Source organism: Hibiscus syriacus, unplaced genomic scaffold (genome assembly GCF_006381635.1).
Source record: "Hibiscus syriacus cultivar Baekdansim isolate YM2019G1 unplaced genomic scaffold, ASM638163v2 tig00010099_pilon, whole genome shotgun sequence".
NCBI lineage: Eukaryota > Viridiplantae > Streptophyta > Magnoliopsida > Malvales > Malvaceae > Hibiscus > Hibiscus syriacus.
The window spans coordinates 20,628-35,140 of NW_024062207.1; positions in this window are offsets into that span (position 1 = coordinate 20,628).

Here is a 14,513-nt window from a genome sequence, read left to right on the forward strand (position 1 = left end):
AAACACAAGGCACACATGGTTACATGGAGCGATGAAGAAGGTTCTGATGAAGAGGAACAAGAAGTAGAAAACTTGTGCTTGATGGCCATCGGGGAAAATTCTAAGGTAACCTCTATTCGATTCAGAAGATTTATCTTATGATGAGTTATTAGATGATTATAATGGGTTGGCTTCGGGTTATAAGACTTTATTTTGAAAATACAAAAATGATATTACAAAATTGAAAAATGAAAATAGTCTTATGTTCAAGACCAACGAAGATCTTGAAAGTAAAATTACAGAATTGCAAATCAAAATCGAAGATTTTTGAAAAGAAAAATATTGATTTGCATAACTTACTTTCAAAAGTTCATGATGATCATCAAAAGAAAACTGATGATCTTAAAGCTTCTTTTAATAAAGTTGGAATAAAACATTTTGAAAAAGGAGAGAATTCAAAATCCAACTTTGTTAGAAAAAGTTTAAAAAACTACAATCATAGAGGTTCCCAAAGAACCTCTAATGGAAAAATCGTTTGAAGTATATGGGTTCCTAAAGAACTTATTACTACTAAAGATAAGGATATTCTAAATAAATGGATACCTAAGGGGACTAGAATTTTGGAAACTAATGAATATGGACCCAAAAGAATATGGGTACCAAAAATAAAAAATTAATCTATGTTTGTAGGAAAAAGAGCATTGCTACAAGGCACGAGAAACAAATTCAAACTCATGGTACCTTGATAGTGGATGCTCAAGACACATGACCGGAGACAGAAGCCGGTTTATAGAGCTTAATGCCAAAAATGGAGGAGTGATAACCTTTGGTGATAACTCTGAAGGTTACATTGAAGGTATAGGTACAATAGGTAATACTTCTTCCATACAAATTAAAAAATGTGTTATATGTGAATGGGTTAAAGCATAATCTATTAAGTATTAGTCAATTATGCGATAAAGGATACAATGTCATATTTGAAACTAATGGTTGTAAAGTCATTGACATTGCATCTAATCGGATTATGCTTGTTGGTCATAGAATAGGAAACATTTACATGGTGCATTTAGATTCTATTAATATGACTAATTTATGCCTAGTTGCTAAGGATGAGCATGATAGTTGGTTATGGCATAGGAGACTAGGACATACTAGCATTAGTGTTTTACAAAGGCTAATTCAAGGAGATTTAGTTAAAGGGTTGCCAAAGCTAAAATTTGATAATGATAAAATCTATGATGCTTGTGCTAAAGAAAAACATAGAAGAGCTTCCTTTAAATCCATTAATGATGTATCAACTAGTAGAGTATTACAATTGATCCATATAGATCTTTTTGGGCCAACTAGGACTACTAGCTTGGGTGGAAAATAATATGCATTTGTCTTGGTAGATGACTATTCTAGATATACTTGGGTTCTATTCTTAAGTACTAAAGATGAAGCATTAGAAAAAATTCATCACGTTTTCAAAAGTAATCCAAAATGAAAAAGATTACTCCATAACTAGTGTTAGGAGTGATCATGGCACTGAATTTGAAAATCTTGGATTTACTGAGTTTTGTAATTCTAATGGTATTAGCCATAATTTTTCAACACCTAGAACTCCTCAAAAAAATGGAGTTGTTGAGAGGAAAATTCGAACTTTAGAAGAAATGGCTAGAACCATGCTTTGTGAAAACAATTTGCCAAAATATTTTTGGGCGAAAGCCACAAATACGGCTTGTTATATTATTAATTGAGTAATGATTAGGCCTATTTTGAAGAAAACTCCATATGAACTTTTCAAAAATAAAAAGCCTAACATTAGATATTTTCATTCATTTGGATGTAAATGTTTTGTTTTAAACAACGGTAAAGATAATCTTGGCAAATTTGATGCCAAAAGTGATGAAGGAATTTTTCTATGTTATTCCTTAAATTCTAAAGCTTATCGGGAATTTAATAAAAGAACTTTAGTGGTAGAAGAGTCTATACATGTTGTTTTCGATGATAATCCCCTTCCGAGGAAGGATTCTTGTATGAATGATGATATAGGTATTATAAAAACAAATAATGTTAGACATGACGTTGGAGAACCATCATCAAAGGAAGAAAAAAAAGATGAGGAAACTCATGATGTTCTCGAGAATCCAACCATTGAAGAAAGGGAAGTATCTTACTCAAGGGAATACAACTATGTCAATGATGGTGAGATAATAGGTGATCCATCCAAAGGGGTAACAACTCGATATTCTCTTCGAAATATATGTAATTGTGTAGCATTTATCTCATGCATAGAGCCTAAGAATATTAAAGAAGCATTAAATGATGAACATTGGATTATGGCTATGCAAGAAGAGTTAAATCAATTTGAGAGAAGTAAAGTATGGATATTAGTTGAAAGGCCTAGTAATAAATCTATTGTAGGCACTAGATGGGTATTTAGGAATAAGCTCGATGAAAGTGGTAATATAGTGAGGAACAAGGCTAGACTTGTTGCTCAAGGCTATACTCAAGAAGAAGGTATAACGATGAAATATACGCTCCTGTAGCTAGGATGGAAGCAATTAGAATGTTATTAGCATTTGAATGTTTTCATGAATTTAAATTATATCAAATGGATGTTAAAGTGCATTTTTAAATGGTTTTATAAAAGAAGTGTACGTGGAACAACCTCCAGGTTTTGAAGATTCAAAATTTCCAGATCATGTTTTTAAATTGACAAAAGCGCTTTATGGTTTAAAACAAGCTCCTAGAGCTTGGTATGAAATATTGTCAAACTTTTTAATTGAAAAAGGTTGTTCAAAAGGGAAGGTTGTCACTACATTGTTTTTAAAGCATAAAGGTAAAGATTTATTAGTAGTTCAAATTTATGTTGATGATATAATATTTGGTTCTACTAATGATACTCTTTACCAAGAATTTTCTAAGCAATGAATTCGAGATAAGCATGATGGGGGAGCTCTCATTTTTTTGGGACTCCAAATCAAGCAAAGAAAAGATGACATCTTCATCAATCAAGCAAAATACATCAAGGATATGCTCAAGAAGTTTGGATTGGAAAATGGGAAACCTCATGCCACTCCAATGAGCTCATCTACAAAGCTTGATAAAGACGAAGGAGGTAAATGTGTGGATGTTAAATTGTATAGGTCAATGATTGGCTCTTTGCTTTATCTAACCGTAAGTAGATCGTACATTATGTTTAGTGTTTGCTTATGTGCTAGATTTCAATCATACCCTAAGGAATCGCATTTACTAGCTCTTAAGAGAATCTTTATATACCTTAAGGACACTCCTAGTTTAGGACGTTGGTATTCTAGAGACTCTAGCTTTAGCTTGCATGCCTTCTCTGATGCGGATTATGGAGGATGAAAAATAGATAGGAAAAAAAACTCTGGTACTTGTCAATTCCTAGGAAATATGCTAATTTCTTGGTTTTTAAAGAAACAAAATTGTGTTGCATTATATACCACTGAAGCAGAATACATTTTAGCCGGTAGTTGTTGTGGACAAGTTTTATGGTTAAAACAACAATTTTTAGATTATGGAATTGAAGTTAGTATCATACCTATCAATTGTGACAATACTAGTGCTATTTGTCTCACTAAAAATCTCATCCAACACTTTAGAACTAAGCACATTGAAATTAGACATCATTTCATTAGAGATCATGTCGCTAAAGAAGATGTAGTTCTAGAATTTGTTGATACTTTGCACCAATTAGCGGATATTTTTACAAAACCTTTAGATAAAGAAAGATTTTGGACACTTAGGAGAGAATTAGGTTTGACCAACCTACCTTGACTTAGTGTTTAAAATAATCTTTAGCACTTTTAATTAGAAATGAAAAATGCTTATAAAAATAACACTTTTGATTGCATTCTTTGCTATTAGTTAGAAGGAGTTTATGATTCTTAGTGATAATTAATTATATGTTCAAATAATGTTTAAGGATAGATTTGATTGATTGAACATAGTTAATTTTTGTAATATGAGTTGTCAACACCACTAGAGCTCATTAATTTAGCTTTCTAAGTATTTAAAATCAGATTTTTGACATTTTGTGCACGAGGTATCAATACCCCTGCAAAGGGTACCGATACCCCCTTTGAATGTGTATCGATACCCCCACAAAGGGTACCAATACCCCCTTCGGGTTCTAGTTTTTAAATCTCCAAAACCTCATTTTTGTTCAAAACCCTCTCCTATTCTCTCTCTCGCCGTTCACTCTCTTTATCACCCCTAATCTCTACTTTGCTTAAAATCAACGATTTAAAGTCGGATTTCACTCAATTTTCAATTCCTACACCTACTAGCATCATTAATTTTGTGCAAACAACATCACATTCTCACTCAATCTTCAAATTTCAAGGTAACTTTTCAAAAAATTATTAATTTTTAAAGTTAAGACTAGTTTTGATTAGTTCTAGGTTGAACTATATATCGGGGTTTGAATATATGATGTTTCTAAACTAGATTCTACAAACAATTTCATAAAAAACACAAGATTTGATCAAAATTTTTAAAAATTTTGAAATAAAAAAATTTGTTTTAATTTTTAAATTGTTGTTTTTGATTTAATTATATTGTTTTGAAAACTACATATTGATTTTCAAACATTGTTTTTTTACAAAAATTTCCCATTAGGATTATTTTAGAGAACCTTGATATATATAGGACTCATTTGAGTTTTGGTAATTGATTGTATTGCATACATATGTTTTAAATTTGCAGGTATTTATTCTATTTTGATTTCTTGAACCATGTCTCATAAACGCCATAGGTCATCATATAGTCGTTCAAACCGACCACCAAACCCACCTCTAATTCCACCTCCTATCCAACCAAATCCTAATCTTGATGAACTCGAAATGACAATTTAGAACTCGTACTTTAACGAACCTGGCCGTAGGGATAATCTTTACCATAAGTTTGTCTATCTCTTCGAGTCTTACAAAATTCGGGAAAAACATATTCCTTCTCTTCGAGCTATGGAAGCAATGAACTTTAGATATCTTCTTACTCTACAAGATTGAAAATTTTATAAACTTTTTCATTTTGAACCAGTAGTTTACCAGCAACTTGTTCGAATTTTCTATTCAAATGTCATTTGTATCCAAAACCGAGCTAGAACCGAAACAATAGGAATTCGATCCTATCTTCTAGGTCAATTCATTCATATTGACTCGGTCTACATTGCTAACGCATTTGGATTAGATAATGACGGCTTAGATAATGAAAAGGAAACAATAAGTTCTCCTTACAAAGTCAAGTCCAGTGCGGGTGTGTTAGATCACCAAGATCATTTTCTTCATCTGATGATCTCTTGGTGGTTTAGACCATCCGGAGGAAAATACTCCACTTTTAGAGCTTTAGACCTTTGGTGGATACATTGTATTCAAAATAATAAGAAATAAATCTACCTTAAATTATCTTTTCCGAACTCGTTGAAACCGTAAACCTTGTCTTTAATAAAAAGCTTTGTGAAACTCTAGTTTATGGTTGTCTTCTAAGTAATTTGTTTATCAAAACCGAGCTTAGAGTACGGCTTGATGCAGCCATCTCTCTCAAAAACAAAATCAACTTGACATCTTTAAAGAAATCGGGATGGAAGAAGGAAGGTGATCAATGGGTTTGATCCACTGAGCAAACACCGGGAGCTAGTTCTTCATGAGCTCCACCTCCACCGGCACCGGCAACAGACGATGATCCAGAACTTCAACAGCTTATACAAGATATTGATAATGGAGTTCTTGACGATGAGCCGGTACAACAAGAGGATCAAGTGCCTTCATACTTTCGATCATTTTTGGAGACATTTGATCTAAGGTTTGCATCCATAGAGTCCCATCTAACTGCTATGGGGGCTCAACAGTTGGAATTTCAATGGGAGATATACGAACGTTTAGATGTGCTCACACTCGATATGAGAGAACATTATCCTCCTCCTCCCGATCCTCCTATGGATTAGACATTACCTTGCTCTGCTCTGATTTGCTTGGATTGAACTTAGGATTAATATTTTGGATTGTTATAATATTTTTATGTTTTTGAATTTGATGTTTGAATGTTTAAATTTGTTTTTGGATGTTTGAACTTACATGCTTATATTTATATATTTGGTTTAGTTGAATTTTTAATTTGAGCTTAATGTTTATTAGTTTTTGCATCATTTACATTTTAGATGAATATGACCAATTACCATTACATATTATTTATGAATATTGATTTATGAAACTAATGGCTAACCTTTCTCTTGATTATGTTCTTAGCAGCTTAAGCTTTAAATTTCTAAATATCAATTGGCTAAGTTTTCAAAAACCTTGTTTAAAATAAATTTAGAGTCTTTGTGATTTAACAAAAAGGGGGAAGAAGAAGTGTTATAGTAAGGGGGAGTAATTTTTACAAAATTGATTTCAAAAATGTTTTTCAACGAAAATCTTAAAATTACTCAAATATTTTGTTATATCAAAAAGGGGGAGATTGTTGAAAACATTTTTGATGCTTCGATATAACAAATTAAATATTATTGAATTTTAGGATTTTATAATCATTTTTAAAGTATATTCGATTAAATTATTCTAATATCAAAATATTACTCCAAGTTTTTCAATGTCAAATTCAAATCCTTACTTAAGTGTAAAATTGTGTTTTAATCTTAAATTTTTTTAAACAAATTTTACAAAGTATTTCGAGCCTTAATCGAGCCAAGAATATTTTCTTTATAAAAGGGGTTCGAGAAAACCAGATTGTCCAGAGGGTACCGATACCCATATGCAAGTTTTGGCTCCGAGGAAAACAGAATGCTCCATGGGTACCGATACCCCCTGGAGGTATCGATACCCCTAGTCAATTAACGGTTGAAATATTTGAATTTTACATTGCAGGTACCGATACCCTATTGAGGGGTATCGATCCCCATGCTCCCAGCAAACTTTTTGGAAAGGGTTTTCACACTACAACAACTCTAACATCACCCAAATGATTCCCAACGGCTAGAATCAATCCAAGGTGTATTTAAACAAGTTCTGAAGCCATTAATAAACAAGAATTCATCAAGAAACAATAGAGAAAGCATCAAATATCAAGTTTATGTATTTCAAGGCTATTTTCCTTCAATATTCATTTTGCTTTCAAGAACACATATTATACTCATTTGTAATCATCATTGAGTGTTCTTTTCTTGTTCTAGAATTGTGTAAACATATTGCCTTGTGAAGTTTTTCTATAAGTTTGCGAAATTTATATTGTTCTCTTTGGGAGAGAGTGTTCTTAAGAATTTGGGGTATAATTCTTGAGGGTTTTGTAAGGTTACTCTTTGTCCTCAAAAGAAAGACAAATTAGTGAATTTGTGGAAAATCCTTAGTGTGGATAGCTAAGGTAGTGGACTTAGACTTTGGTTGAGAAAGTCAAACCACTCTAAATCGTTGTGCAATTATTTTCTATTTTCTGCAAAAGCTTCCACCAAAATTTTTATTGCCAATTCACCCCCTCTTGTTATTTCATCAATCGATTAACTCAACAGTTTATATTTTAATTCATATAATATTTATTTAATTAGGTTTATTTCAACTATTGTTTTTTCAGATATAAGACTCTCAATCTTTCAAACTCTCAAAATGAGGCATATTTCAGCTATTGTTTACTATGATGGAGAAATTCGGGAAGATGAAATCGGCGTTGTCTCACATTAAATCATTCAGTCAAAATATCCTTCAAGAGAAACATCACTCTTGAAGAGCTGATCACTAAAATTTAAAGGAATGTTCATGTTTGAAGTACTAGAAGAATGTTCTCACTTCAGTACATATTTCTAACTGCACTATTTTCGTTAACTTATACAGCGTTCGAACTCTCCAACGATGATGATATTGCTATGATGGTTGATGCTCAGAATAAAAATTCAGACGCTGATACACAACTGTATGCCACATTTGTTGAAGTGTTTGCGGTTCGTGTATGTCATTATGGTCCCCCAATGGGTTGGATCAACAAGTTGATCAAGTTGACAGCCAACTCAAGTAATGTGTAATGATTTTAACTCATTAATGGGAAATCCACATTCTGGTACCATCCCATCAAGTTCAATGGGGAGACATTCATCAGCAACTTGTTACAATCTCCACCGAGGTAGTTCCATGAACAATCCGTATGGCAACATCACTTCCAGTTCAAGGGAAAGATATTCATCTACCAATTTCTTTCACATGAATATAGAGATTCCCTCGACACAACAATCTATTAAATACCCATTTGACACGATGCCTACAAGTTCTAGGTGAAAGCATTAACTACAAGCTTCTTCGACCTCAATATAGAGATATATTCGACATAACACTTAGTTCAAAACTCATACAACACGATGCCTTCAAGTTCAAGGGGAAGACATTCAACTACCATCTTGTTCGACCTAAATATCGGCATCACAAAGGAATCCTCATTTGCACCAGAATAGCCAGGTGCGGATGGTGATGAGACTGGACTATTCGTTGAGTTAGAATCACCACAGATTAACATGAACTCCGATGATGATGATGTAGATGAAGTTCCCATAAATACAATATTCACGGAACCTCCAGCACACATGTATGAAGCTGGCCATGATGCAATGTATGTGCCAGAATTTACGGATATGCCTAATGTTGGTGACTATGAATTTAACTCACCAGTCAATGATGGTGAGTTATATATCAGAATGGAGTTTTCTTCCAAAGAAGAAGTGATGATTGCAATTGAGAATTACAATATTCGTAATTATGTTCACTCTAGAGTCGATCAATCACTACTGAAAATTATAGCCTAACACAATGCCTTAAGTCACCATAAAGTGATATTTTTCCCAATTTAAGACCAAATCAGCCTCCTCGCATCTTTTGAGAACTTTTGCTAAATTGTCGAGGCATCGTTCAAAATCGTCTCCACAAATAGAAAAGTCATGCATGAAAATCTCCATAAAATTCTCAACCATGCCTGAGAATATAGCTTGCATACAGCGCTAAAATATCGTCGGGGCATTATAGAGTCCAAAAGGCATCCTCCTAAAGGAAAAAGTGCCATAGGGACAAGTAAATCTAGTCTTTTCCTGATCCTCTAGTGTGATGGCCATTTGATTGTACCCCGAGTACCCATCCAAAAAGCAATAGAATGCTTTGCCGGCCAATTGATCCAACATTTGGTCAATGAAAGGTAGAGGAAAATGGTCCTTCTTTGTAACTTTGTTGAGTTTCGATAGTCCATGCATATCCTCTATCCGGTAACAGTGCGAGTGGATAATATCTCATTATCTTCATTAGTAACCACCATCGTGCCTCTTTTCTTTGGAACACATTTGGACAGGGCTCACCTATTAGCTATTTGAGATAGGGTAAATCACTCCAGCATCAAGCCATTTCAGAATTTCTTTCATCACCACTTTAATCATAACAGAGTTGAGTCTTCTTTGTGGTTCTATTGAATTACCGTGGTAATCTTCAAGCAGAATCTTGTGCTTGCAGATCGTGGGACTAATTCCTTTCAGATCGTCCATAGTCTAACCAATTGCTTTCTTACACTGCATAAAAACACTTAAAAAACTTTTCTCTTGATTAGCAGTAAGGTTAGCGGAAATAATCACCGATAAAGTTTCATCGCTACCTAAATAAACATGTTTAAGATGCCCTGGCAAAGTCTTAAGCTCTAAAGTAGGTGCATACAATAATGAAGGCTTGGGAGGATTAAATTTATCAAAATTAAGAGGTTCAAAATTCATACCTAACCTACCTTGTAGTAAGCTAGATTGCTCCTCCAAAATTGGAAAGTTTTCGTACTCCACTAAGCTTTCATCATCCACCCAATATTTATTTTCTGCTAGCTGAATGAAATTGTTCTGGAAAAGATGTTCAATCTCTTCTTCAATTACTGAGTTCAATTCAGAAATGCCTTGGCATTCTTCAGTGTCATCGACATACTTGAGTGTTCAAAAGACATTGAAAGTTACACACTGATCAGTCACTCTCATAGTGAGTTCACCTTTTTCACGGTCTATCAAGATACAACCAGTGGCTAGTAAAGGTCTTCCCAGAATAATGGGTGCCTAGGCATCAACTTCACAATCCAGAATTAAGAAGTCGACTGGAAACACAAACTTATCCAACCGTACTATGACATCCTCTACTCTCCCTTCAGGTTTTGCATGGGATATGTCGGCAAGTTGTAAAATAACCGAGGTGGGTCTTGCATCTCCTATGCCAAGCTTTAAGAATATCGATTTTGGCATTAAGTTGACACTTGAACCAAGATCACAATGTGTCTTTCCAACGAAATTATCTCCAATAGAACAAGGAATAATTAAGCTGCCCGGATCATTTTGCTTTGGTGGCAACTTACTCAACGAAGAACAAAATTATGTTATCGTGGGAACAATCTCTACTTTCCTTTTCTTGGTATAGATTTCCTTCAGAAATTTAGCATACATCGACATCTTTTCAATATCTTCCAAGAGAGGTACATTGATATGGAGCTGATCAAGGATGTCCACGAACTTCTTGAACTGAAATTCATCATTATGTTTCTTCAATCTTTGCGGGAAGGATGGTTGTTGCCTCGATTGAAATTACCTACAAAGTTGATGGACTCATGGTTGGTCGGGCATTCTCTCTCGTGATGATTGCCTTGGCATAACAGACATACCAAGCTAGTTACTTTCATTTTCTTCACCTTAGTGGAACGTTGTAAATTTTTCAGCATATGAGTGATAGCTGAGAGTTCAGCGGGTACCGAATCCTTGGTATCTAACTCAAATGCTCCAGGTATTTTCCTCCCACTCCCAAGCCTTGAGGAAGGAAACTGATAATTATTATTAGCAATTCTGTCCAAGATAGCAAACGCCTCAGTAGGTGATTTATCCAGTAATGTCCCATTTGTCGAGGCATCCAGCATCATCCTCGTGGGTGCATTGACTCCATTGTAGAACATAACTACTAGAGTCCAATCGTGAAAACCATGATTTGAACACTTTCGAAGCAAACTCTTGTAACGGTCCCAACGCTCATACATGGATTCGTCGTCGCCCTGGCAAAAGAATGCTATGTCATTCCTTAGCTGAGTATTCATGTTTGGTGTGTTGTATCGTAATAAGAAACTATTGCAAAGATCGGCCCATGATTTCATCGAACCAGATGGTACACCACTCAACCAATCCCTTGCTCGGTCACGCAATAAATACGGAAACAACTTTAATTTCATAAAATTCTCATGTACTCCTTCTTGGCGGAAAGAATCACAAACTTCCAGAAAATTTTGAATATGATGCATGGCATCTTCAGTTGGCATACCCCTAAACTGCCCAATTAAAATCAACATGTTGAACATGACTGGTTTAAGCTCGAAATGTGCAGCTTGAATTTTGGGTGCCACAATTCCAGGGTTCAAGTCATCCATCATCGGATTTAAATGATCACGAATAAGGTGCGACCTACCATCAAGTTCAGCATTGTCTAATGCCGCGGCATTCAGAATTCCGTCATCTTGACCAATGCCTTGGTTTCCAATCTGATACATATTTCCTCGAGCACATTGAGCACGTCTCCTTTGTCTAAAGAGTCTTTCAATCTCAGGTTCAATCGGTTCCAATGTCTCTTCAGAATGGCTTCTAGGCATACACTAAATAAACCTGAAAAAAAATAAAACAAAAATATAAAGTAAACTATACACAAATAAAAATGCAAAAATAAAAGGCTCTGGCAAAACTAAATAACTTCAGGCTGTCAATCCCCGGCAACGACACCAAAAACTTGTTTATGTGTTGTGATTACTATAAAATTATATGCAAATAATGTGCAAGTATACACAATCGCTCAAGTAATAAAGTGATGAGTGAGTATCGTCTCCATAGGGATTGGGTGAAATTAAAAAAGTCTAACCAAAGCAAATCACTACTCTATCTATGTATAGTTAGTGTTAATATATACAATGTCACGACAATGGAAATGTGTATGCTGGTAGATATGGAATGATGGTCTGATGGTGTAGCAAATGAAAATGCAATGGCAAGAGCAGATGTTTAATGTTGAAAATGATGAAATGTCAAGGTAAGGAAAAACGGTAAAAACAGTAAATAAATAGTAAATAAATAATAGGTAGATAATCCTCACACGACAAGCTTCCACTGGAATGAATGGTATGGATTGATTTAAGGATGTTAAACTTATCTCTCGGGCAAATTTAAGCTATCTAAGCTTTACTTGCTCGACAGAGTTTGCCAAAAGTGTTTCCGCTATCTCTAGTCAAAGGAACCTAACAGAATAGGATGACGTGGCATCTGCTCTCACTCTACGATGTGGCAACCTACTCTATTGATAAAAATACCCTTTTTAGTCGTTGAAATCCTATTCTAGTCTCTCTCGAGTACTAAGGGATTAAGATATACTATTCTTAGGCTGGTTCAAAGCCTCTTGAAAACACTATAGCCCATTGCTTATGAGGATCTTGTCTTGTGTTTCTCTCGAATACTACAAGTATTTTTAGGTTAGGTTTCTCTCGAACACCTAACCTTCATCTAAGAAATGGACACTCTCATGCCTCTTACAAACCTAGATGATGAACCATTCATAAGCAAAGGAAGCAAAAACAAAGATAAACATAAATCCACCATTAAAATAAAGTTTGAACAACCATTAAAACAACCACCACCAAATAAGTTAGTTCATGGTGGGGTTCGAAATATCCACAGAACAAGCCATGAAAATATTCGTTCCAATAACCCAAAAATAAATAGAAAAATAACAGTAAAGGGAAATAAGAAGAAGCCTTGGACGCGCACCACCGGAGGTCTTCTCGGTCACCACGAACCACCTTAACTCGCTAGCTCCTCTTGGATGCCTAGCTCGCCACTCCTTGGAGCTTTATCGATGAAGGAAAACCCAAGGAAGAAGAAGGGAAAAGGAAAAGGAAAATGGGATTTTTCTGCTATGCCCGTATGCATCTATCCCCTCTCTCTTGTGAGGTGTCATATATAATAAAAATATCTAAGGGTAATGATGAGGTTTTTGGGTGATGTTGGGTGCAAAATACCCCTCATACCCCTAGAATAACACCTTGGGTGTGAACCTTATCCTCTAGGTGGCAGTGGTCTTCTGGCAGGCGGTTACAACCATCATTTCACGTGCAGAGCTAGCTGTCATTGTACAACTGTATCTTTTTGTCATTTTCTGCGTCAGAAATGCCAAGGCATTTCAATCTGCTTTAGCAACGTGTGATGCCACGACATTAATTCCCAAAGACCCCTTTTGCTTGCTATTCCCTGCACACCACAAACAACTGCACCTTTCTCTTATACATCTCCTTTAAAAGATAAAAAATCACTACCACCACAAATGTAACTATATGCAACCACATGATCCTAAAATGACTAAAATGAGCTTTTAAACAAATAATAATTTAAGTGAAAAAAGTCTTAAAAGTAGCCTTTTTAGGAAGTTAACAGCCTGAACATGTAAAACAAATGTATATAAATGTAAATAAAATTATATTATATTATATGTAAATAAAATTATAATATAATTTGTAGTATTAATAAAGACGAAATTAAGTGTCTTCAGTAGTATATGTCTAGAATCGACTTTACTCGTTGACAACACACATATCTTGTAGATGCAAACTCAAAACTTTTAAGGAGAACAATACTCCCTCATACCACTTGAATTGCTTGACGAATTCGTTAATCTCATGAATAATATTATATATGTGTGTGTCGTTTATTTATATAAGTATATAACAGAGTGAAAATGCAGTGTTAGGCATAATGATAAAATTACTCTTAACTTTTACATAAATAATCACTTTGCTATCTAATTTTTTTAGTATTTTAGTCTCTAATATTTTTTTTTAAATAGACATTGTTGGATGAAAACTATTACTTGACTTATAGTCAACCCATATTATTGATGTGACTTTTTCACAAGTTCAATAATTGATTTGGTATGTGTCTCGTCACTAAAAATAATGACGTGACATGTGTCACTTCATCCAAAATGATGATATAGTATATGTCATGTCAATAATTGAATACATGTGAAAATACCATGTTAGCAACATGTGTTGACCGTTAGTCAATTAATGATTTTTATCCAACAAGATTTGTTTTGATAAAAAATTGAAACGCTAAAAATTAAAATTCTAAAAAAATAAGAAGCAAAGTAACTATTTCTGCAAATGTTGGAGGGTAATTTTGTCATTATAGCTTCACATTGTTGTGATCTTTGATATTTTTTATTTTTTAACAATGACAATTAGATTTCATTAATAAAATCAGTGGAATGAATCAAAATTATAACGCCTCAAAAGAAAAAATTGGAGACAGTAGTCACCAAAAAAACTCATACATAAAATAATAATATTAAATCCAAATATACGAAAAAAATGAAACCTTCCATAAGAAAGATGTCCAACATCAAAAGAACTCAGTAACCTTTATAAAACTTCTTGTCTCTGTCAAATGGGACACTTTACGAAGAGATAAATGAGTAGTGAGCAAACCAAATAATTTGACAGACTGTTTCATTACATAATTCTAA